The sequence below is a fragment of the Anolis sagrei genome, chromosome 3 (genome assembly GCF_037176765.1).
Source record: "Anolis sagrei isolate rAnoSag1 chromosome 3, rAnoSag1.mat, whole genome shotgun sequence".
Taxonomy (NCBI): Eukaryota; Metazoa; Chordata; class Lepidosauria; order Squamata; family Dactyloidae; genus Anolis; species Anolis sagrei.
This window is the reverse complement of record NC_090023.1, coordinates 185700136-185723083: the sequence shown is the minus strand read 5'-3', so window position 1 is coordinate 185723083 and position 22948 is coordinate 185700136. Positions and strand designations below refer to the sequence as shown.

The window sequence follows — 22948 nt, the reverse complement described above, 5'->3', positions numbered from 1 at the left end:
TCAGTAACTACAACTCGTATATGTCAAGGTCTATTTTCCCCCAAGAGCGCCTCAAGAGTGCCCCTGGGCAAAATCAACTATACTGCTAATGCTTACTTTACTTTGAGCCACCCCTGATTCAGCCCGAAAAACCTATAACAACCGACAACCTAAATAAATAACAATTTGCCAGCCTGTCATGACACTCGAAATCAAACGTTTGATGCAGATTACTTTGCCTAAAGGTAAATCCAACCCCTGACAAGTTCCAAGGAAATCAATAAATCCAAGTGGATTATTACTGCATTTACACCAATGGGAAGCACTTCTGAGAATCCATTTGCAGATGAATCTGAATTACTGGAGAGCAGATAACATTAAGTCTACCTCCAGGACTCGAGCCAGCCTGCTATTTTGGCACGAGATGCTCAAGCAGCATTTGCATTTCCAGCGCTTGCAAACCAAAGGAGTGTGCTGTATCGATATCATAATGTGGATCCTGTTTTGAAAAGGCTTTTAAAAATTGCATTCACTCCAATGGGATGCTCTGCAGATTCCAGCTTTTGGATTATATTCACCTATATCCAGCCACACAGTATACTCTGTATGAATTGATATTCAGAGTAAAGGGAATTGTCGAGCAAAGCTTATTTCATTTCATTTGTTTGCTTTTAGCTTTAAGCATTGCTTAGATACTTTACTTTCGGGATTATCAATCCCAAATTCCCAAAAAACAGAATCAGAAGCCATGCTGATTGAAGAATTCTGGAATTTCCAGTCCAAAGGTGCATCATAATACACTTTAAACACCATGCCTCAATGCTAGGGAATATATCGAGACTTTTAGTTTTCCAGTTAGCCTTTTGTATTGAAGAGTGCAGGTGCCTCATCAAACCACAATCCTAGGATTCCACAGCATGGAACAATGGAAGGTAAAGTGGTACCAAACTGCATTAAAGCTATGGTGTAGATGCAACCCATGCTGCAGAAGGCAAGGGCAAACACTTTATGAACAAATCTTTGGGTGCAAATCCTCCACTGTAAACATATATTGATGTTTTAATGTTTGCATATTTCAATGTTTGCATATTTACATATGTTTGCATCTTTGGATATTTTGTGGTTATACTTTTAATTGTAAGACGCTTTGAGTCTCCTTCGGGAGATATAAAGCAGGGTATAAACATTTTTAAATGGCTGTTTGACTTCCATGATGCAATGCAATGGAACCCTGGGAGTTATAGTTTGGCGAGACACCAGCACTCTTTGGCAGGGGTTTAATATCTTGGAGAACTACAACTCCCATGATTCCATAACACTGGTTTATGGCAGTTAACGGTACGTGAAACTGCATTAATTATACAGTGGATACACCCTTTATTTGCCCTTGCTCAAGGCTATGGAATCCTGGGAGTTGTAGTTTGATGAGACACCAGCACTCTTTGGCAGGGGTTTAAGACCTTGGAAAACTACAACTCCCATTATTCCATACCACTGAGCCATGGCAATTAATGTATTAATTCTACAGTGGATGCACCCTTTAATTGCCATGGCTCAAGACTATGGAATCCTGGAAGTTGTAGTTTTGTTAGGCTTTTGTTAGGCTCCAGCACTCTTTGGCAGGAGTTTAAGACCTTAAAACTACAACTCCCATTATTCTATACCACTGAGCCATAGCAGCAGAGGCGGCCCTAGGTAATTTTCAATGGTAAGCAAACAGTATTTTGGCGCCCCCCCCCCCCCCCAAAACCAATCACTATCTATCTATCTATCTATCTATCTATCTATCTATCTATCTATCTATCTATTAGGCCTGGGTAACAACGCAAAAAATTGTTTCTAAAATCGTTTTGTAATTGGGTTTTTTTTTTGTTTCGATATTTAAAATAATTACAAAATTTTCCAAAAAAAAAAGTTCGGTATTTACGAAATTTCGTAAATATTTACAAAACATTTTGTAAAGATGGCGCCCTTTTTTTTCAATATTTTTTCAATATTTTTTAAATTTAATTATTAATTTAGTAGAATAGGGAGGAGAAATTAAAATTATTATTAAGGAGGGAAGGCAGGCACTCACTCTGGCGGGCCCTCTAATCAAGGTGGTCAGTTGAAACATTCACACCTCGCTCCAGCAGACAAGAGTCCTTTGTCCCACCCTGGTTATTATTCCACATAAATATATAAACCCTTTTTCCTACTTCAACAGACCTCACTAGTACAGGATGCTTGCCATAGATGCAGGCAAAACGTCAGGAGAGAATGCCTCGCTCGCCCCTCTCGCTCGCCGCTCGCTTGCCCCTCTCACTCGCCATAGATGCAGGCGAAAAGTCAGGAGAAAATGCCTCTAGGCCATGGCCATATGGCCTGAAAAAACCTACAACAACCCAATCAGGGACATCTGTAATCACCTCTCAACAAAAGATTGCTCCAGGCACTGCCAGGCCATCAAATGCTAATCAAGGTGGTCAGTTGAAACATTCACACCTCGCTCCAGCAGACAAGAGTCCTTTGTCCCACCCTGGTCATTATTCCACATAAATATAAACCCTTATAAATATAGACTTCACTACCTCTGAGGATGCTGCTTGCCATAGATGCAGGCAAAACGTCAGGAGAGAATGCCTCGCTCGCCCCTCTCGCTCGCCATAGATGCAGGCGAAAAGTCAGGAGAAAATGCCTCTAGGCCATGGCCATATGGCCTGAAAAAACCTACAACAACCCAATCAGGGACATCTAATCACCTCTCAACAAAAGATTGCTCCAGGCACTGCCAGGCCATCAAATGCTAATCAAGGTGGTCAGTTGAAACATTCACACCTCGCTCCAGCAGACAAGAGTCCTTTGTCCCACCCTGGTCATTATTCCACATAAATATAAACCCTTATAAATATAGACTTCACTACCTCTGAGGATGCTGCTTGCCATAGATGCAGGCAAAACGTCAGGAGAGAATGCCTCGCTCGCCCCTCTCGCTCGCCATAGATGCAGGCGAAAAGTCAGGAGAAAATGCCTCTAGGCCATGGCCATATGGCCTGAAAAAACCTACAACAACCCAATCAGGGACATCTAATCACCTCTCAACAAAAGATTGCTCCAGGCACTGCCAGGCCATCAAATGCTTATCAAGGTGGTCAGTTGAAACATTCACACCTCGCTCCAGCAGACAAGAGTCCTTTGTCCCACCCTGGTCATTATTCCACATAAATATAAACCCTTATAAATATAGACTTCACTACCTCTGAGGATGCTGCTTGCCATAGATGCAGGCAAAACGTCAGGAGAGAATGCCTCGCTCGCCCCTCTCGCTCGCCATAGATGCAGGCGAAAAGTCAGGAGAAAATGCCTCTAGGCCATGGCCATATGGCCTGAAAAAACCTACAACAACCCAATCAGGGACATCTAATCACCTCTCAACAAAAGATTGCTCCAGGCACTGCCAGGCCATCAAATGCTAATCAAGGTGGTCAGTTGAAACATTCACACCTCGCTCCAGCAGACAAGAGTCCTTTGTCCCACCCTGGTCATTATTCCACATAAATATAAACCCTTATAAATATAGACTTCACTACCTCTGAGGATGCTGCTTGCCATAGATGCAGGCAAAACGTCAGGAGAGAATGCCTCGCTCGCCCCTCTCGCTCGCCATAGATGCAGGCGAAAAGTCAGGAGAAAATGCCTCTAGGTCATGGCCATATGGCCTGAAAAAACCTACAACAACCCAATCAGGGACATCTAATCACCTCTCAACAAAAGATTGCTCCAGGCACTGCCAGGCCATCAAATGCTAATCAAGGTGGTCAGTTGAAACATTCACACCTCGCTCCAGCAGACAAGAGTCCTTTGTCCCACCCTGGTCATTATTCCACATAAATATAAACCCTTATAAATATAGACTTCACTACCTCTGAGGATGCTGCTTGCCATAGATGCAGGCAAAACGTCAGGAGAGAATGCCTCGCTCGCCCCTCTCGCTCGCCATAGATGCAGGCGAAAAGTCAGGAGAAAATGCCTCTAGGCCATGGCCATATGGCCTGAAAAAACCTACAACAACCCAATCAGGGACATCTAATCACCTCTCAACAAAAGATTGCTCCAGGGACTGCCAGGCCATCAAATGCTAATCAAGGTGGTCAGTTGAAACATTCACACCTCGCTCCAGCAGACAAGAGTCCTTTGTCCCACCCTGGTCATTATTCCACATAAATATAAACCCTTATAAATATAGACTTCACTACCTCTGAGGATGCTGCTTGCCATAGATGCAGGCAAAACGTCAGGAGAGAATGCCTCGCTCGCCCCTCTCGCTCGCCATAGATGCAGGCGAAAAGTCAGGAGAAAATGCCTCTAGGCCATGGCCATATGGCCTGAAAAAACCTACAACAACCCAATCAGGGACATCTAATCACCTCTCAACAAAAGATTGCTCCAGGGACTGCCAGGCCATCAAATGCTAATCAAGGTGGTCAGTTGAAACATTCACACCTCGCTCCAGCAGACAAGAGTCCTTTGTCCCACCCTGGTCATTATTCCACATAAATATAAACCCTTATAAATATAGACTTCACTACCTCTGAGGATGCTGCTTGCCATAGATGCAGGCAAAACGTCAGGAGAGAATGCCTCGCTCGCCCCTCGCCCAAAATCTGGCTACCAGTACCCTCTAAAATAACCCTCTAAAATCAGAACAATAAATAAAGAGCAACACTAAAAAAGGGGGGGGGGATTCCTGACATGAAGCAATCAGGGCCAGTTAACCGCTCCCAACAAAGGATTCCTGGGCAGCAACTAGCTCGGCTTCGAAGCTGCAAGGCCATTAAATACTCATCAAGATGACCAATTGCAACATTCACACTTACCTCAAGCAGACATGAGTTCTTTTTCCCACCCTGGACATTCCACAGATATACAAACCCCACTTGCCTAGTTACAAACAGACCTCACAGCCTCTTGAGGATGCCTGCCATAGATGTGGGTGAAACATCAGGTGAGAATGCTTCACCAAGCACCAAAGAGCATTCTGAACTCCACCAATAATAGAACTGAACCAAACTTGGCATACAGGACTTTCATGACTAACAGAAAATACTGGAGAGGGGGTTGGGAAAAATAGACCCTGACATTTGGGAATTGCAGTTTACCAAGCACCAAAGAACATTCTGAGCTCCACCAACAATAGAATTGAACCAAGCTTGGCATATAGGACTTCCATTATTACCAAATACTAGAGGGGTTTGGGGGAGGCATGTACAGAAGATGACATTTGCAGTACCTTTTGACGAGGCCTCCTTGCTGCCCTGAGAGGGGTCCAGGCTCAGCTGCAGCAGGGAAGGAAAGCGAAAGCGAAAGAAAGAGCCTGGCTGGCTGGCTGCCTCCCTCCTGGCAGCACGTGGACGGAGGGAGGGAGGGAGGGCTTCCCTCTCGTCTAGTGGGCGGGGCCTGCGCTTCTCCATTAGAAGAAGGCTGTGGAGGGCGCATGGGGCCTGCAGGAGGAGGCGTGGCCTAAGGACAGAACAGCGCCCCCTGGCAAAAAAAAGTATTCCGCCACCGCTTACTTCGAGTAATGGACGGGCCGCCCCTGAGTTTGAAGCTGCATTATATGGCAGTGTGGATCCAGTCTTTGAGGGAGCCATTTAATTGCATGAATTGCTATTGGGACAGTTTAGTCCTGTGTCTGCTTACTTGCAAGTGAGTCCAAAAAGAGTTAAAAGACTTCATTAAGGGAAGTTTGATACAGTGAATAAAATCCCACATTTTCTGCTTTAAACTGGAATATATGGCAGTGTATCCCCTCAGCTCAGGGGTGAAACTTTTCATCATGTTCACTTGGTGTGGAATAATTGTCTACCACCCTAATGAGATACTAATGCATTTTCCCATGTCCTGTGATGGTTTTTGGGGATTAACTGAGGAGAGGAATAGTTTCTCTGAATTTTTTTTTCCATGTCAGGAGCAACTTGAGAAACTGCAAGTTGCTTCTGGTGTGAGAGAATTGGCCATCTGCAAAGACATTGCCCAGGGGATGCCCGGATGTTTTTGATGTTTTAGCATCCTTGTGGGCAGGGCCGTAGCCAGAAAAAAATTTCAGGAGGGGTTGAAATTTTCGGGGGGGGGGGTTGAAAATTTTGCGGGGGTGTGTGTGTTGAAACCTGCCTCCTAGCTCACGCTGAAGCAAAGAGCACAGCAGGGGGCAGAGCAGCCGTCAATAGCCTGTAGCTCCGCCCCTGTCAACCATCTCCACCAAGTCTGGCCTCCTTAATTAGAGCATTCAACACCCTCCCCCCCAACTTGCTTGCTTCACTACATCGGCTATTGCTGCAAGTAATGACAGTGTGAATAAATTGTCAATATTTGCTTGAGATAGTGCTTGCAGTTCTGGAGGGACTCTTAATTTTTTGCATCTCATAGACTTAGCATGGGGATTTGGTTAACCAGTTAAAATTCATTAGTAAACCAGGTTTTAAAAAAAAAATCTGAAACATTTCGGGGGGGGGTTGAACCCCTAACCCCCCCCCCCCTCGCTACAGGCCTGCTTGTGGGAGGCTTCTCTCATGTCCCCGCATGGGGAGGTGGAGCTGACAGAGGGAGCTCATCCGCACTCTTCCCAGATTTGAACCTCTGACCTGTTGATCTTCAGTCCTGCCAACACAAGGGTTTAACCCGTTGTGCAACCACTGAAATGACTGTTTTGATGACAGCCACCTTTGCCTGTTATTGTGACAATTTTATGCTTATATTGGTTTGTTAATTTTATGTTTATGTTGTTTACTCTGTATGTATTGATGATGTTACTTGGAAACCGCTCTGCGTCCCCTCGGGGAGATAGAGCGATATATAAATAAAATGTTGTTGTTGTTGAAGAGGAAGTCCTAGAGTTCAAGGAATTCTTTCTCAGAATCTATTTCTTGCACAATCCACTTCATGATTCTCCTCGGTTACATGCTTGTATTGCTCCCCAATTGCAGGGACATCACAAAGAGCAATATTTTGCACATAGGAAATTGTAATATGTTCCTACTTAGTGTTGGGATGTCCAGTACCTAAAAGCACCAGAATCCTCTGATCTTGGAAGCTTCGGGGTAAGAAGAACAGGGTATAAATATAATAAATAGTAATTGGGTGAGAGACCATTAAGGAATTCCAGGTGCTGTAGACTAAACTTCAGCGGAAGGAACTGGGAAAACTACCTTTTAATAAAGGCAGTCCCCAAGTTATGAACAAGAGAAGTTCTATAGTTTGTTCTTAAGTTAAATTTGTATGTAAGTCAGAACAGGTAATTTTTTTATGTGTAACTTCAGTCAAATATATATGTATGTGTGTGCATATGTGATAATACTCCTGTGGTGTTTGTTTTGCTGTCTGTGTCCCTGTTCAAAAGATTTCATTTCACTTTCTGTCCCGGTGATAAATGGATTTTGTAAAAAAAATGGCTTGTTGTGGACACAAGAGTTGGTGAGAAAGCTTCAGTGGAGACATCCTTTTCTCACGATAGCTCTTTCAGGAGTGAATTTCCCTTTTGAAGGGCAGATTTCTCTCCCTTCATGTTGTCTCACTCCCGTTCGTAACTATGAGCCTTACTTACTTAAGACTTTATTATGGTCCATGACCAGCACAGAAAACTATGAGCCGTATGTAAGTTCGATGTTTGTAACTGGGGGACTGCCTGTATTCTTTACCTAAGAAAACCCTATGAAATTCAAAAGTCAACACGTAACTTGAATGCACGTGGTTGTTGTGTAGCCTTCAACTCATTTTTCACTTATGGTAGCCCTATCACTTTCCTGACAAGATTTGTTCAGAGTGTGTTTGCCATTGCTTTCCTTTGAGGTTGAGGGACATATGCCCCTGCTAGGAGCTGAGCTGCTTAACTTGCTGACTAAAATATTGGCGGTTCGAATCCAGGGAGTGGGATGAGCTCCCGATGTTAGCCCCAGCTTCTACCAATCTACCAGTTCGAAAACATACAAATGTGAATAGATCAATAGGTACTGCTTTGGCTGGAAGGTAATGGTGCTCCATGCAGTCATACCAGCCACATGACCTTGGAGGCATCTATGGACAATGCTATCTCTTCAGCTTAGAAATGAAGATGTCAAGGGGAAACCTTTACTTATATTATTTTTTTAAGTATTTCTTAGGTGCTTACCAATGTAATGTGATCATAAAAAGTATAAGTCAGCTTTAAATACATATTAAAGGTGAATCTTGTTAAATCAAGTGAAACTCATAACTTAAACAACTCAAAAAGCATCTATAACTGACTGAGGAGCTTTTAATGGGACCTTGAGTTCCACACTTCTAAATTAATGTGGTTTTAAAATTGCATCCAAAGGACACTAGTGAGAATATCCTGACTCAAGTGCTCCCTTATAGAACTTAAAAGCAGGCTGAGTATGACTTCTGATGTTTTGGTTTTTTTAGTATGCAGACAGGCTTCTGAGGTTGCAGGTGATCCCTCAAATACACAACATTTGAGGCTTCAGATGTTTAAAAAGCAGGAAAAAATAGCATTTCGAACAGAATCCAGAAATGTATCTGCCACCAATGTAGCTTCTATAAAATGGGTGTAATTTAATCAATTTGTTTAATCCCAATATGAACTCAACTGGATATATTCTGTGCTAGTTGGAAATTTCCAGATATTCAAAGGTAATCCAACACAGAATGTATTAGAGTCATCCAACCTGGAAGTATTTAGTAAATGTAGAAAAGGTTACTTCTAAGCCTGTATTTCCACAGAAAAGCAGCAAATCTTGAAATATCCTTAAACTGCTGGGTCATATTTCAAGAACATGCAGCACTGCCCGATACTAGTTGAATAACAAGATCAAAAACAACAAAGAGTTCTGTGATACCTTGAAGACAAGACTAACCAATTTGTTATAACACTGATTTTAATTGATTATCATGCACATGATTGGATGCATGAAGCATTATTCAGAATTGTAGGTTTATATATGATATGCATGATTGAAATTGGACTGTAGGCAGTGAGATCAGATTAAATGCAAAAAAATACTAACTGTGGCAATATGATTACTAACATTAGTCATTCACATTATGGCACTGATAAAAAGTAACACAGTTAAAGGAGGCAAGCAAATGCATTTGTTTGAATGGATAGCAAGAAGTAAAGTTGTTTCATTTTTGAATGAAAATGAAAAAAGAGAATTCTCAACAATGACCTGAAGGCTATGTTTTCCTTCAACACAGTAACCCTTTTCTCAACACAAAAATATTGACTTTAATAGCCTGACAAAGACATTCAAAGCTATAAATAAAAGATAAGGCTTTTGTGTTTACACATACACCAGGGTAATAAAATGCATTGTACCAATATCTGATTTACATAGAGACACATTACATTCCTATACAAATGTTTCAGTTCTGGAGAGAGTCGCATGCTGAGAATTGTCAGCTACGAGTTGCTGGAGACAAAAGCATTTGTTTCACTTTCATTCATACACTGAGCATCCACAAAAGACTAGTGTTTCACCCGGTGGCTCAATGGGTTAAACCCTTGTGCCGGCAGGACTGCTGACCAAAAGGTCAGCGGTTTGAATCAGGGGAGCAGGGTGAGTTCCCATGTCAGCTCCAGCTTCTCGTTCAGGAACACGAGAGAAGCCTCTCACAGGATGCTAAAACACCCAGGCATTCCCTGGGCAATGTCCTTGCAGATGGCCAGTTCTCTCATACCAGAAGCGACTTGCAGTTCCTCAAGTTGCTCCTGACATGAAGAAAAAAACTCTGTGAATTGTGCAAAGCCTAAAGACAAATATATAGCATTGTAAACATAATTCAGACTTTAATTATCTAAAATGTTCTCATTTTTTCTAAAATGTTTGTATTTCCTCTGTGTGTACAGGTGCTGCATCTGAGAAATCATGCAGCTCTCTGTATGTTGTTGACTAGCAATTCCCAGCATTCATTACCACTGACCATGCCGGAAAGAGCTGCTGGGACATGTAGTGTAACATACATGGATAAGTGCATGATGCCCCCACCCTCATGTACATGATGAAAACTTTTTCTCATACTATTTGACACATTTCACCATTTAGACAATATAAATTATTGGCAAACACGGCAAAGCTTGCTAAAATGGCAAGCAGCAGGAAAACAAGAATACCGCAATGTGATGGCTAATAACAAAGGAAGCATCCTAGATCCAAATAAGCCATTTATAAAATTATTCAGTTGGGTGTATACGGTATATGACTGCTTTATACCATTGTAGGACTCATTAATTAACTGGAGATACTGGCTTGGCATATTTCTCAGCCCTAAAAGATTTGGATATCTGAAGGATCATCTGATCAGTCTGCCCACTTACAGAAGTATTTGGTAAAGGCCCTTTTCTGTATTCTGCCATCCTGAAGTCGAAAATCCGAACCACACTTTACCTCACTGCAATCTATAAGAAAAGGAAACAATACTTATGGCCTTTTATTTGCAATAAAACAAGTTGGGATACAGCGGCCAAAACTTCATTTTTGTTGGCTGGTTATAACCCCATTCTGACAACAAAAGTTGCCCTTTATTTGTTTAAAGCTGCTAAAAGGAGATCGGAGTACATAGATCAGATTGGGGTGCAGTGTAGGGGAGATGAGGATAGTTGATGCATATATCTATGGCTACTTGTATATTTGTATTTTATTTTAAGAGGATTAGATGTATATTGTATGTTGTGTCTGCAGTGTCTGTTTTTGATAAGGCCAACTGGCTAGTCAATAAAAATTATTGTTGTTGTATTCTGCCATTATGTGAGGCACAGTTGCTGAGGTTGTGTGCTTTGTATTTCTGTTAGCATTATATAATTCTCTATCCTCTCTTTTTGCCTCTTATTTACTGGCAAGTTTGTTGGTGTTAATTTTGGTCAGCTTTGTTGCCAGATTGTCTTTCTGTTGAGTTTTTGCTGTTTGTTTTCTTGTGTAGTTTATAATTTGTTTGAGTTACAAATTTAAATACCCTATAATTAAAAAATATATTCACATAGATATATAGTAGTAGAAAAAGAATGCTAACACATCAATTTCCTTAGCCAAGAAACCAATAAAATATTGTTGTATTATGCTGCTGTCTTTCAAGACCTTATTGAGTTGGAAAAGGTACGAAATTTATTTCTTTAATGGACAAATTAATGTATTCACACATACTGTGATGTGATTCACATCAGCCCTCAATTTGTTGACTTTCTTCACACATTAAACTTTGGAGCCATATTACTACAAATGGGGACACTCACACCTATCTGCTCAAGCAGTAATAGTTTGCTTCACAAATCTCTTGGCAGCTCTGGATGCAATGAAATTAAAGATTTCTCTCTGTATGGAGTTAGTTTACTTTTTAGTGTGATGACAGCATGGACATTACAGAAGCCGTAGAATCCATTATTATTCAGTAAAGGAACTGATAAGGCCAAATGCAACATGAAACTGTTGAGACCACTAAAGCCAGACAATAGTTTCCTCTTTCAATACAGGTAACAAATTAGCATAGCAAGCAAAGTCTGCCAAGTCACTGTTAATATGAGTAATAACTATGCTGCTTATCTTATATACAATTCAGCTATATCGAGAATTTTTGAAATTCATGGGTTATTTCTTCAATTCCTTAAACCAGGGTCCCCAAACTTTTAAAGCAGAGGGCCAGGTCACAGTCTCTCAAACTGCACATATCTTATTTGTAGTGCAAAAAATACTTAAAAGCAATACAATAATTAAAATGAACAATTTTAACAAATATAAACCTATTAGTATTTCAATGGGAAGTGTGGGCCTGCTTTTGGCTGATGAGATAGGATTGTTGTTGTTGTGTGCTTTCAAGTGCTTTCAGACTTAGGTTGACCCTGAGCAAGGGTCGGGTAAATGACCTTGGAGGGCCGTATCCGGGCCCCGGGCCTTAGTTTGAAGACCCCTGCCCTAAACATATCATGTTTATATTAGGCTTGCCAGTTCATGAGTGTCCCAGGCACTGAAATTTTAGGGCCAAACCCTGAGACCTAGGGATGATCTTTCACAAGAGATGGGTTTGAATATGGAAAACACATATGCACACACTTTTCAAGACAGTAATCTTGCCTTGAATATTTTCACCCTCACTTTGAAGTCTGGAGAACAGTTCAAAGAGATCTAGGTATATCGGTTCAACAGCTGGAAAACCTAATTACCTTGCATTAATACTAGTGGATATTTACCACTAAGGAGAAGGTTAACTCAAGCAAATGTTTAACTCAGGAAAATTCCTGATTTCCAAAAGGTTATGGAGATTTCCATTTCCCAAAAAGGTTATGGCATTATTTTTCCAAAACGAGATGAGGTGAATACAGACCATAAATACCACAACCAACCCATTCCTTTTTAAGTTGGTAGAAGATTATTTTGATTGCCAAACTGGCTGCTGAACACCCCAGATATTATTCCAATTTATACCTAATTGTCCAATCACAAGAGTTTTTTACTTTGTAATAAACACTGAGCTTCATTCCTTAGTGATGTTCTTCGAATTGAATTGAAAGCTAACAATACATTTACCTGTGAACACAACAGGACTTATTCTTGAGTAGATATATATGGCAGGGCTTCTCAAAGTGATGGTCTTTGGAACTCAGACAGTTGACCAGACATGAGTTACTGGTCCATAGGACAGGAAGAAATAGTTGTAACAAGGAAATACAAATGTGCTACTGGTCCGTAGCATCTTAAATTGCTGCTTCTCTGCATAGGATGGTTGAGAAGCACAGATATATCTACCAGAAGCACTGTGTCTGAGGATCCAAAAAACAAAAAAACAAAAACACGTGCTTGATTCAATACTAAAACTGCCAAGGGGCAAAAAGAATGGCATTAAAGTCCTTACATCAGATCTACAACTAAGCACATTTAGGAGATGGGATTTGTGCATTCTTCTTGATCAGGCATGTAGCCGGGGGGGGGGGGGGGGGGGGGGCTCGGGGGGCTTCAGCCCCCCCCGAAATTTTCATGGTGGTTCGCGAAAAGGCCTTATTGGTTCATTATTTAAACTGTTATGTTTATTCATATCATGATCTGATCACCATACTCAATATATCCCATATGCATGGGGGTATTGGGGTAATGATACAAAAGGTTTGCTAGGCTAGACCCTCTTTCACTCAGACTCAGCCCCCCCCCCGAAACTCAGCCCCCCCCGAAACCCCCCCTGAAAATTTTTTTAGCCCCCCCCCCCCCCCCCCCCGAAACGAAATCCTGGCTACGGGCCTGTTCCTGATTTCACATATACTGCAAAAGAAGCCTGACCTAATTCTCAGGGGCTACAAGTGGTTAAGTATCAAAGTTATCACTTTCAAATAAAGTAACCTGGTGCTCACCTATGCACAAAGAAAAGAGAAGTAAAGGAAAAGCCTACTGAACTGAGAGTGCTGAGGTTGCCACTTTAGTCATAATACATTCTGGAGCCAGTGTACATCTATAAGTAGTGTTAACTCTACCTTGAAATACTATCGATTGGTTGTGCTGTGAGCATTCAAATCCCTAAAGTGCCACAAGACTCAAAGTTGTTTTGCTGCAACAGACTGAACGGTGCAGTGTTACATCTTCTCAGTAGCAAGCCATGCTGAGCTTACACACAAATTGCAAGTTTTGCATTGCTAGTGCTATTCGCACGTACAGTGTGCTGCTCGCAAAGGTCTGTTGAAATAAGCGAATGCACAAAAAAGTATAGACTTACTACAAAAAAAGACAAAACTTCCATTCTTGAGTATACTAAAGCTATTAGAAGAATTAGGGAAGGCAAACTCCCTATATTTGAGGAAATAGACTTAAGTCTCCAAAAGCTTATACCAACTTCTTTCTCTTCCTACTAAAGTGCTACACGATCCTCTTGCAAGTAAATTGATATGAGTGTGCCTTCAAGTCGCTGGTTGATTTATAGCCACCGTATACATTTCATTGAGTTTTCTTAGGCAGGGAATACTCAGAAGTAGTTCTGCCAGTTCCTACTTCTGAAATCTAGTCTACAGCACTGCTTCTTAAACTGTCAGTCTCTAGCCAAAATGGGCCCTCCTTAGCTTGATGTTGGGAGTCACAAAAAGTTTGGCAACAGCCAAAAGTTTCTAAGTGTCATCCATTTACACAGCATAACTGTTTACAGTGGGCTCTGCAGATGACACTTCAGCTGTGCTCCACAAAAAAGGAAAATCAGCCTATTTAGGAAACCTTGCAAATGCTGATGAATTTTCAGTAAATATTGAGTTTTTATACCTATTCTATATACCTACTAGCCGTCCCTTGCCATGCGTTGCTGTGGCCCAGTCTGTGTATATGTGTTTTGTGTGTGTGTGTATGTATATATATGTGGTTTTGTGCATGCATTGTAATATATTTTTTATTTTTTGGCATTTTAAGTCCCTTCTGTTGTGTTTTCCAGTGTTTTATGAATTATAGTCACTCATTGGCCTGATAGGTGTATTGTGTCCAAAATGAGTGTCATTTCGTCCAGTGGTTTTTCAGTTATGTTAATCCCACAAATGAACATTACATTTTTATTTATATAGATTTAGTCAGCGGTCATGTAAAAATTTCTTGGGCAGAAAGGGTTCCCAAGTGGAAAAGCATTAGAAGCACTGGCTTACAGGAGCTGGTATTCCATGACAGTGCCCCCTCTACACTACCATATAAAATCCATATTATCTGTTTTGAACTGGATTATATGGCAGTGTGGACTCATATAACCCAGTTCAAAACAGATAGTGTGGATTACCTGGCAGTGTAGAAGTGGCCAGTCTCCCACACTGTGTAACAAAATCAGAAAAAAATATTCTGTTCCTGCTTTGAAAGTGCTATTTCCCATTTAATTGTGCGGTATTTACTTTGAAAGTAGTTGTTCTACTCCCAAAAATTCATTTTTGTGGCTGCCACAAACAATGTTGACTTGGTTGAGACCCGATGACATATTCCTTGAAAAATTATAGCAAAAGGTGCTGCAGGATGTCCCGCCAAAACAAAGTTTTTGCAGTTCAATAAACTTTCCCCACGTTTTTATGATAGAGCCAATTAGGAAATGGCATTTATAACCCAGGAACAAAAAAAATAGTGTTATGTAGTGCAATCAGGCTAACCCTGTTTAGCTTCAAAGACCCCTTCTACACTGCCATATAAAATCCAGATCATTTGCTTTGAACTGGATTATATGGCAGACTCATATAATCAAATTCAAAGCAGATAATGTAGATTATCTGCTTTGATAATTTGGATTATATAGCAGTGTAGACGGGCCCCAAGATCCGCCTGGATCTGGTACCTTTTAGGGCACTTCTGCAGCTGGGAAGCAAGGTGGTGTAGTGCTTTGAAGGCTGGACTAGAGCCCCTTCTATACTGCCATATAGAATCCAGATTATCTGCTTTGAATTGGATTATATGGCAGTGTAGACGCATATAATCCAGTTCAAAGCAAATAATCCATATTATTTGCTATGATAATCTGGATTATATGGTAGTGAAGGGACCCTTCCACACAGCCATATAACTTAGAAAATATAGGCAGATAACCTACAATATCCGCTTTGAACTGGGTTGAGTCCACACTGCCATATAACCCAGTTCAAAGCAGACAATGTGGGATTTTATACAGCTGTGTGGGCCTCAGAATATCAAGGCAGATAATCCACAATATTCACTTTGAACTGGATTATCTGAGTCCACATGTAAATTTTATAGAAGCAGCCTAAGAGTGCTGTTACACTGTAGAATAAATCCAGTGCATCGCCTCTTTCAACTGCTATGGCTCAGTGCTATGGAAACATGGGGATTCATTGTTTGGTAAGGTTGTTTGGTGCCTCACCAGACTATAAACGCTATCATTCCATAGCATCGAACCAAGTGGCACCAAACTTCAACAATGCTGCCATGTAGACACACACCAAGGCTCTTGGAATATAACAGTGGTTCCCAACGTTTGGGCCTCCATGTGTTTTGGACTTGGACTCCCAGAAATCCCAGCCATTTTAGGAAATGTGGAAACTGAACTCCAAAACACCTGGAGGCCCAAAGGTTGGGAACCACTGGATTGGAACCTCCACCAGGTCATGAAACCTACTGGGTGATTTTGAGCAAGTCACATTCTCTCAGGGCCTTTCCACACAGCCATATAACCTAGAATATCAAGGCAGAAAATCTCACAATATCTGCTTTGAATGGGGTTATCAGAACCCACACTGCCATATATCCCAGATAATGTGGGATTTTATTCAGCTGTGTGGAAAGGACCACAAGCATCACAGGAAGGCAAATCTCTATGTGAAGTTTGCCTTAGGATCACCACCAAAACCACAATGTGAGGGATTCTGGATCTATCCACTTCTTAGAAGCCTGCTGGATACAAACTGTTGAGAAGTATTGTGAAATTAGGTCTAGCCAGGGAACTCCTAGTTTCACCAGAAATGCCCTCCTTGCCCTTCCACACAGCTATATAACCCAGAATATCAAGGCGAATCATCCACAATATCTGCTTTGGGTTGAGTTATCCGAGTCCAGACACAGATAATGTGGGATTTCCTGCCTTGATATTCTGGGATATAGGGCTGTGTGGAAGGGCCAAGAGTCCACACAGACATATATTCCAGTTGAAAGCAGATAATGTGGGATGTTCTGCCCTGATATTCTGGGTTATAGGGCTGTGTGGAAGGACCTAGAGTCCACACTGACATATATTCCGGTTCGAAGCAGATAATCTGGGCTTTTCTGCCGTGCTATTCTGGGTTATAGGGCTGTGTGGAAGGGCCCAGAGTCCACATTGACATATGTTCCAGTTCGGAGTAGATAATGTGGGATGTTCAGCCTTGATATTCTGGGTCATAGAGTGGAAAGGCCCGGAGTCCACACTGACATATATTCCAGTTCGAAGTAGATAACGTGGGATGTTCTGCCTTGATATTCTGGGTTATAGGGCTGTGTGGAAGGGCACAGAGTCCACACAGACATATATTCCACTTTGAAGTAGATAATGTGGGATGTTCTGCCTCGATATTCTGGGTGATAGGGCTGTGTGGAGGGGCCTAGAGTCCACACAGACATATATTCCAGTTGAAAACACATAATGTGGGATTTTCTGCCTTGATATTCTGGGTTATAGGGCTGTGTGGAAGGGCCCAGTCCACTCCGATATATATTCCAGTTTGAACTCGATAATGTGGTATTTTCTGCCTTGATATTCTGAGTTATGGGGCTGTATGAGTCCACACTGACATATGTATATTCCAGTCTAATGTGGGTTTTCTATAGCTGTGTGGAAGGGGCCTCTGTCCTTCCTCCTTTGCTAGAAAGGGACAGGGCTGTCCTCCTCCCTGAAGCCCTTTGCCTGGCTGAGCCCTTTTCCTGCCCAGATGGGCGTGGAGCCTGGCCAGTCGCCTCCTCCTCCTCCTCCTCTTTGGTCAGTTCAGGCGGGCGATCGGCTCCCTTTGCCCTCCTCCTCCTCCTCTTCTCTCTCTCCTTCTGTCTCTCTTGCGGAGTGAATCCAGGCGGGAAGCCCCATCCATCGCTGAGAGAAAACACCAAAGGAAAGAAAGGCATGGATGATGTCCCATTCAGGGTCTCTCCCTCCTAAGGAATGGCGGGCGCCAAAGGGAAGGGCCACAGAGGGTGAGAGGCTTCCACTACTCTCTTATTAGTCTTACTTGCTGTCCCCTGCCACGCGTTGCTGTGGCCCAGTTTTATGATTTTACTTTGAATGTAGTTTGCATCGCCTCAGCCATTTCTGCTTGTGATAGGAAGACCACCCGCTCCCTCCTTCACCTGCGTTAAAAGGCTTTAATTGGGATTAAAGGAGGGGGTTGTTTACCTGTCTGTCTGATCCCTTCCTCCTGGGATGTCTAGTTTTCCCTCTAAAGAGCTGCAACTGGGGTGGGAGAGTTGGGGAAAAGTTATTCCAGCTTTTATAGCAAGTTAGGTTGTATGGCCATGTTCCAGAAGCATTCTCTCCTGACGTTTCGCCTGCATCTATGGCAGGCATCCATCTGTGTGGAAAGGCCTTCGGATTGCCCTATTACACAAATCGAATGCACACCCTGAATTCTTGTTTATTGTCTTGATCTCTGTGTTAATAAAGGTAAAAGTACATTGACATTACACTCAGGCAGGAGTTTCTGTCTCATGTTTAGTGATGATTAAGCTGAAAGAGTTACATCCTGATGCAGGTTAAATATCCCTTATCTGGAGCACTTTGGCCAGAAGTGTATGGGATTCAGATATTTTGAATTTTGGAATACTTCTATTTGCATAACCCTGAGATAGGATCCAAGGTAAAACAAAATGCATGTATGCGTCATATACACTACACACACAGACACAGACACACTACCTACATAGCCTATAGGATGTGTGTCTGTGTGTATGTATATATGTGTACGGGCAGCCCCCAAGTTATGAACAAGATTGGTTCTGTTAGTGGTCCTTAAGTTGAATTTGTGTGTAAGTCGGAACGGGTACTATTTTAAGTTTAATTCCAGCATAGAGAAGGATTAACACCCTTGTGATGTTTGTCTTGCGGTCTGTGCCCCTGTCCCTGTGATAATTGAATTTTGAAAAAATGGCTTGTTGTGGAAACAAGAATTGGTGATACAGCTTCAGCGCATACACCTTTTCCCTATGAAAAGGTGTATCCCTTCCTGTTGTCTTAGTCCCATCTCAGCAATGAGTCCTTTGTATATCAAATATTTGTAAGTCAGAGACTGCCTATATATATACACACACACAGTAGCTGTCCCCTGCCACGTGTTGCTGTGGCCCAGTCTGTTTATAAGTGTTTTTTTGTGTGTGTTTGCGTGTATATGTGTGTTTGCGTGTATATATGTGGTTTTGCACATGTGTTGTAATGTATTTTTCTTTTGCTTTTAAGTCCCTTCCGTTGTGTTTTTCAGTGATAGTCACTCGTTGGCCTGATAGGTACCTTGTGTTCAAATTTGGTGTCAATTGGTCCAGTGGTTTTTGAGTTACCTTAAACCCACAAAGGAACATTACACACACACATATATATACTAGCCGCCCCCTGCAACGCGTTGCTGTGGCCCACATGGGGGTTCTGCGTGGGAGGTTTGGCCCAATTCTATCATTGGTGGGGTTCAGAATGCTCTTTGACTGTAGGTGAACTACAGTCAAAGCAACTACAACTCCCAAATGTCAAGATTCTATTTTCCCAAACTCCACCAGTGTTCACATTTGGGCATATTGAGTATTCGGGTAGAGTTTGGTCCAGATCTATCATTGTTTGAGTCCACAGTGATCTCTGGATGTAGGTGAACTACAACTCCAAAACCAAAGGACACTGCCCACCAAACCCTTCCAGTATTTTCTGTTGGTCATGGGAGAACTGTGTGCTTAGTTTGGTTCAATTCCATCGTTGGTGGGGTTCAGAATGTTCTTTGATTGTAGGTGTACTATAAATCCCAGCAACTACAACTCCCAAATGACAAAATCAAATTTTTTGAGTGAAGGACATACATTGGGTTGTTAGGTGTCTTGTGGCCAAATTTGGTGTCAATTCGTCCAGTGGTTTTGAGTTCTGTTAATCCCTCAAACAAACATTACATTTTTGTTATCAGAGGCTGGATGGCCATCTGTCAGGGGTGATTTGAATGCAATATTCCTGCTTCTTGGCAGGGGGTTAGACTGGATGGCGCATGAGGTCTCTTCCAACTCTTTGATTTTGTGATTTATGATTTGTATAGATATGCACTATTTATTTAAATATTAGATTAATTTTACTGGCAATGATGAGATTTTATTGGACCTCAGTTTGGATGGATTTGCATGATGTTTTAACCTGGCGAACTGTTTAATGCACTCAGTTCTTGTGGGTTTTTTCGGGCTATATGGCCATGTTCTAGAGGCATTTCTCCTGACGTTTCGCCTGCATCTATGGCAAGCATCCTCAGAGGTGAGGTCTGCTGGAAATGGGAAAAAAGGGGGTTTATATATCTGTGGAATGGCCAGGGTGAGACAAAGGGGCTTTTGTAAGTTGGGCCATCTACTCCAACCCCCTGCCATGCAGGAAAATCATATTCAAAGCACCCCTGAGAGATGGCTATCAAGCCTCTGTTTAAAAGCCTCCAAGGATGGAGGTTCCACCACACTCCGAGGCAGAGAGTTCCACTGCTGAACATCTCTTACCATCAAGAAGTTCATCCTAATATTGAGGTGGAATCACCTTTCCTGTAAATCGAACCCATTGCTCCTAGTCCTAGTTTTCAGGGCAACATAAAACAAGCCTCCGTCCTATTCCTCATGATATCCTTTCACATATTTCTATCGTGTGGCTATCATGTTTTCCCTCAGCCTTCTCTTCTGCAGGCTAAACATACCCAGCTCTTTAAGACGCGCCTTATAGGGCATGATCTCCAAACCTTTAATCATTTTGGTTGCCCTCCTCTGGACACCTTCCAGAACAACCTTTTCACACAAACCGGATGCTCTTGGAAAGTTGCTGATTTAGTACTTTGCAAATGTCTGAAATAGCTTAATAAGGGTCCTGTATGCTAGTACAAACCTGATTTTAAAAATAATTTAATATTATCTTTAATATAAATTATACACACGCACCCACACACAGAGCCAGTGGTAGTTGACTTCCATGTCAGTAGGGCAGTAGGGCTACAGGTTTTAGCCCTAAACCTTTAAATAGCTATCTAAAGTGCTTAACCTGTTTTGTGGACTAACTTGGAAGCCATATTTTGCTCAAAAGCTTCTAGTCATTCCATCAAATATATTCTTCTTCCTTTTGCTATTGTTCAGAGACAGTTAAGTACTTTATACTCGAGTATAAGCCTAATTTTTCAGCCCTTTTTTAGGCTGAAAAAGTCCCCCTCGGTTTATACTCGAATCAAGGTTATTTATTATATATTTTACTCCGTTATTATTCTTTTTATTACATGCATTGTTTTACTCTATTTATTACTATTATTGTTACATTTATCATTTTACTCTATTATTATTTGAAACACAACAAGATGAGCCCACAGCAGACAAGGTCACTCTGCTGGCTGTTGTATTGGATCACACGCCGGACTGTGTGATGTATCGGCGAATAATACGTGCAGATCCCAGTAAGGTGGCCTTTCAAATAATAATAATAATAATAGATTAAATACTTGGCAGGTCATGTCAATTCACACAGAGACTGTACAAGAACAACAACAAAAAAGTACCAGATGGTAATTTTGTCCTTTTACTCTATTATTATTATTATTATTATTATTATTATTAATAATAATAATAATAATAGATTAAATACTTGGCAGGTCATGTCAATTCACACAGAGACTGTACAAGAACAACAACAAAAAAGTACCAGATGGTAATTTTGTCCTTTTACTCTATTATTATTATTATTATTACATTTATTATTTTACTCTCTTTATTATTATTGGAAGGATATATAAGCATGTTTACATTGAGGAAGGTTAGAATAATAGTTTAATCAGAGTTGGACAGTCTTATCTTAAATTACAGTTTTATGTAAATATTCAAAAACATTTAACCTACTGATGCCTCAATTAATGTAATTGTATCGGTATCGATTTTTATTTTGAAATTTATCAGTAGCTGCTGCATTTCCCACCCTTGGTTTATGCTCAAGTCAATCCGTTTTCCCATTTTTTTGGTGGTAAAATTAGGTATCTCGTCTTATATTCAGGTTGGCTTATACTCGAGTATATACAGTATGGTACAATCCCATTGATGATGTTCTATGAATGATCATTCTTGTTTCTTCAATGACTTATTAGCTTACTTTTTTCAAAAGGATCAGGTTATCAAAGACTGAAATCTTTTATACAAGGGAACAGGCAGTGAAAAATAGCTTCTAATGTATAGTATTGGGAATTCATAACTTTTTGTTGAAAAAAGCTTGGATATAATTATATGGATGGAAGAAAGAATAACTTCTAATTCTGGGGGTGAGGTAGAAAGCTTTCTACTTCAGAAAAAAAGTGGTGGGGTACCCATGAAAAATTTATAAAACTGTGCATGTTATAAAGAAAGAGAGAGAAGTATTTTGCCATGTATCATTAACCAGAATGTATGGATGTCTCATGATACTGAATGTTGGAAGGTTCTGAATGCATCAAAAGAAGTGCGGCATTCATTCTCAGTGCTTCCCAATCTTTGGTCTTCCAGTTGGTTTGGACTTCAGCGCCCACAGTTCTTAACAGCTAGCAAGCTGACTGGGATTTCTGGGAGTTGAGGACCAAAGATTGGGAACCACGGTTTCAATGGATAACCCAACTGGGATATGCAATTTGTGGCTAGAAAACGCAATGACTTGTTCCTGAAACTACACAAAGATAACTTTGGGCGTTCCAGTAGATGACTTGTACCAATGGATGGACAGTGGTAGTATGACTGCTTTGTGTGTGTGTCAGGAACGACTTGGCTGTCTGCAAGGACATTGGTCATGGGATGCCCGAATGTTTTGATGTTTTACCATCCTTGTGAGAGACTTCTCTCATGACCCCACATGGGAAGTTGGAGCTGACAGAGGGAGCTCATCTGTACTCTCCCCGAATTCGAACCAGCGACCCGTCCTGTTAGCACAAAAGTTTAACCCACTGTGCCACCGGAGGCTCCACATGGCTCTTCTGATTCTTCAGGATCCTGGCTTCCTTCTGGGTTCTCTCGTTTGATTAGAATTGATGGTAATGGGGTAAAAAGGACTGCAGTTCTTTCTGGAGAGATGAACTTACTAAGTGGTATTATCAAACCTATGGCTGCTTGCGCGGGAGATATGTCTTAAATATTCAATGCTGTTCAATTGCTGCATGAAACTGGTGGAAGAAGTCATCCAGATGTTTTGGCTGTATAGCTGCAGGAAGGATGTAGAAATCCCGAGCAGGTGCTTATAGGTAATTTTAGGATGGATGGAAGTAAACAGGTTGAAATGTAGTTCAGATAAGTCAGGTTTTATGGGTGTGTGATTCGACCTATCTCAAAAGAGATGTGCAATT

General features: G+C 41.4%; 1 protein-coding gene across 6 annotated transcripts in view; it reads left to right on the top strand.

Moving 5' to 3' along the window:
* PLCE1 (phospholipase C epsilon 1) overlaps positions 1–22948 on the top strand; it is a 232807-nt gene that overhangs the window by 5633 nt on the left and 204226 nt on the right. For 3 of the 6 annotated variants that reach the window (XM_060768734.2, XM_060768733.2, XM_060768731.2), the window contains exon 1: positions 17379–17591. The exons of 2 other annotated variants lie outside the window; for them this stretch is intronic. The gene's annotated coding sequence lies outside the window, so the exon portion shown is untranslated. Of the gene's footprint in view, positions 1–17378; positions 17592–22948 lie in introns of those variants that run through there. One more of the 6 variants, XM_067465732.1, reaches the window with a different exon arrangement.